Source organism: Equus przewalskii, chromosome 8 (genome assembly GCF_037783145.1).
Source record: "Equus przewalskii isolate Varuska chromosome 8, EquPr2, whole genome shotgun sequence".
Classification (NCBI taxonomy): domain Eukaryota; kingdom Metazoa; phylum Chordata; class Mammalia; order Perissodactyla; family Equidae; genus Equus; species Equus przewalskii.
In genome coordinates, this window is record NC_091838.1 from 3,078,969 (window position 1) to 3,083,090 (window position 4,122).

Below are 4,122 nucleotides of genomic sequence, written 5' to 3' on the forward strand. Positions count from 1 at the left end.
AAATCTCATTTGGAGTGTAACATGTTACATTTTTCCATTGTTTTAATGCAAAGAAAATGTCTTTGAAGCTTCTTCGTCTGCACTCCCAGTTTCCTCAGGAAGTTCAACATGGTAGAAAGTATTACAGTGCTTGAAGGCTCTAAACCAAGCTCTATTTGCAGTTCTGTCTCTTTCTACAGGTCTTGCTAAGGTCTCCACAGATGGCTCCTGAATTGAGAGAAAGCCTGCCCCTGATGACTTCAGAACATTAACTTGATGAGGAGAATCATGGAAGAACCAACGCACGGCTGACGCGTTATACAGACAGTATCCTCCTATTTACCCAGAGTGAATGGGATAATTAGTTTCAAAGAAGCACACTTTGAAGTAGAACAGATTGTAGCTATAAAACCTTATTTAATTGATGAACAAAATAATCAACTGGGGCTTAATGAGATCATGTCAGGAAACTTTTCCAATTCCATGGGACAAATGCATTATGTAGCAATTCTCTCTTAGTGTCTCTTTTGAGCCTCATGAATAATGATTGTTGCAAACACTTCCACTTTTACATTTAAAGGAAATGTGTTGTTAGTTATGGCAACTCCCACCCTGGCTATCTTCCCAGAAAGTTGGTGCTAAATATATTCAGGCGAAAACAATGAAGACTTGCTCAAATTTTGCTATTGGAGTTCTTTGGGGCTTTTCAATGAATGCCTTACTGACCAAATGATTTGGAGGACGCAGGTCTAAACCCTGCAGCGGAAAATGCTTCCACAGTGGTCTATCATTTTATTTCCCTGTGGGATAGGACAGTTAAGTGCCATTGGAAAAGAACCTTCCTGAATCCTGCATGAATATAAATTGCCTCTTTCTAAGCCTACAAACTTGGCTCAAAAACTGTTGAAACATAAACAAGTGTGATACTGAAGTGCGTTGGTCAAAAACAAAAAGGGGTGTTCCATTAGAACCAGAATATATTTAATTTTACTCTCTAATATGAAACTATATTACACTTCTGGAAATGGGATGATAATTAGGTAGCAACTATGTAGTACTCTTAGGTCAGGCTACTGTTTCAGACCAGGTGTTTAGAATTCTCATCCTTCTGTACTGGTGGAGGTAACTTTCTATTGTGTTAGATGTTGTGTGCTCTTAACTCGTCAACGTTAGCATTACGTATTTGCAGACTTTAGGAGAGCTTGGACTTAAGAAATCAGTCAGATCATCTGTGAGTTCTTTTCGTAGATCACAAAACTGATAGACAGAAATGAATGGGGAGCTATCACAGTATTTCTTACAATAAGTAACTTGTTTCATAACCTGTGAGGACAAGAAACAATTATCATTACCTGGCAAAGAAGGAGGGTAATAATGTGTCTTTTTCACTGTGTATATTAAAGCTACAAAACGACTAGGTAGAAGAATTTACCCAATGCACAGTTAGTGAGCTTCAAAGGACGTGGCTGCCTATCTCATTTCAACTCAGTTAAGCTGGGACTTACCTTGGCTGTGTGAATCACCCAGAAAGATGTGTCCAATGAGAAGAGCCATGGGCAAGGACACAAACTAGAGAAGCAATAGTTTGAAAGGCAGGGGGAAAAAAGCTCATGCATGAGAATAAGAGAGAATGAGAAAAGAGAGAGGATGACCAGAAAAGATTATTTTCATGAGGGTTAAGAGTTTTTACAAGAAATATTTGGGCAACACTGACAAATGCTACGAAGTGGTCAGGAAAGATGAAAGCTGAGGATAATGCATACATTTTGGCAAAAATAAGGACTGGGATGCTGGAGATTATGGTCAGGGTGGGATACTGGAATTGGAAGTTTCTGATAGCAGCTAGTCTGGGTTAGTGAGAAGTCCAGAGCCTGAGTAAGACTTCATGTGACTGAAGTGGCGTGAAGGTCAAGATGTGCGGAGGTGAGGATGTCAGGGGACTACAAAGCCAGGGTTTCTTATCACTCCTCCACATGATCGCGGAAGTCACCGATATGTTGGCAGGACGTGAGGTACAGAACAAGAGAGGTTTCAAATCTTTTGTGATTGAGGAGTGAGCTGTATAAACAGGAGAACTAATACCCAAAACGGTGATGTTTTACATGTGGAAGGAGAAGCAAGTGGGTTTAGATACAGCCACCAAGATTTGGGAGAATATTGGCTCCACGCTTTAACCTCAAAGTTCCTGAGGCCCCCATGGTACACGGGATTGGGATCAGCCTGAAAGGAGCCGAGGAAAGATGAGTTGAGAATAAGAGGCACAGAGCAGCGCAGGCTGAGATACGGGAGAGGTCGTGCGACTCCTGAGGCTTACATTTGGGAGACTGATCAAGAACTAATTAAGAGCCCGCTGCTTGCAAGACACTAAGGATCCGTGAGGGCAAGAAAATTAAGAGTGGGCCCTGCCCACATGGAGTCTATTGGAGAGAGACTTTATCAAAGACGCAAATACCTGTACAATCATAGCCCGATAGGAGCTAGACAGGAGCAGCACAGGAGCTGGAGGGCGGTTATAGGGGCCTGCTCTACTGGGGAGGACACGCTGTCCTGGGACAGTAGTGATCGTGCTGAACTCTGAAGGAGCCGGTGGCCTGCGGAGAGGATGGGCAAGGACAGGGAGTGAAAGGGACAAAGAGGATGTGTGTGCAAAGGCCCATGGGGGGAGGAACTGAAGTGTCATGTGGAGCAGGGGTGCAGAGCAGAGCACAGCAAGCATGTGCCACGGAGAGAGAAGCTGGAGCGAATGACGCCAGGCCTCGGAGGTCCCGCAGAGGAAATGGTTCTATGTTGAAGGGCAAGCTTTGTTCCTATGACGAGACTCTTCAAAGTATCCTCTTGAAGCAGATGAAGAGGTCTCAATGCGTCTACCTGTCCTGAGGCACAGACCAGCGGGCAAGCACAGAAAGGGGTTTATCCTTCCCTCCTTGAAGGCCGTTGTGGTTCTCACAGTTGACAATTGCTTCTTCAAAAGGATTATAACATCCTGCGTGGTGACCTTCTGTCTATGAATAAATCATGCAGGTTAAAACGTTCCGTGACAATCCTTTGAGCAGAGCTCCCCTCCCCTGCTGGGCTCCCGTCTCCTTCCTCTCTGTGGTGAGATGGCCTTTCCGCCTCCCACTTTAGAGGGGAGGAGGAATTAGAAGATGACAGAAATCTAAAAGACCTGGGGATAGACCAGTTTCAGGAAAACTGTGTTGGTAAAAATCAGATTGCTGTAGGTAAATACGGGACTGGATGTGGTTTGCCAAACAGCTATTTCTGAAAATGTCAAGAGAAAGGAAGGGAGAAAGATGAGAATGAACCTTGAAGGGAAATGAGATTAAAGGAAGCACATTTGTTCATAGAGTCTTTTGGTTTGGGGGGATTTTGGTGAGGAAGATTGGCCCTGAGCTAACACCTGTGCCAGTCTTCCTCTATTTTGTACGTGGGATGCTGCCACAGCATGGCTTGATGAGCAGTGTGTGGGTCTGTGCCCAGGATCCAAACCTGTGAACCCCAGGCTGCCGGAGCAGAGAGTGTGAACTTAACCACTGCGCCACTGGGCTGGCCTCTCATATAGTTTTTTTAAACAACTTTTCCAAGGAAAAAATCTCAGCTATGCACAAAAGTGGAAAGAATAGTAAAATGAACTATCTCAATTCACTCAGACTAAATAATTATTAACAATTATATTACCACGTTGGCTACATTTATCCCTTCTCTTGTTTCTTTTCCTCTTATTTTATGGCAAATCCCAGACAGACATCACGTTGTATAATCCCCATATTTTCTACTATGCTTCACTAAAAATATGCAATTTTTCCTTTATAAAGTGCCATAATTGTATCCAACAAAATTAACAGCAACTCCTTGTTATACCTAATACCCAGTCCATATTCAAAATTGTCCTATTGTCTCAAAAAAATGTCTTTTTACAATTAGTTTCTTAGAATGAGGATTCAAACAAGTTCCAAGTAGTTCGTTTGATTGTTGTGTCTCTTTTAAGTTTCTGGTAATCTAAAACAGCCCCTCCCTGGTTTTTTCATGCCTGATTTTTTTTTATAAAATCAGTCAGTTCCTGTACTCTTACATATTTTTATAAATGAAAGTTATCTCTAAAGACTTCATGCATGATTTTGGGTTTTTTTTTTTTTTTTTGAC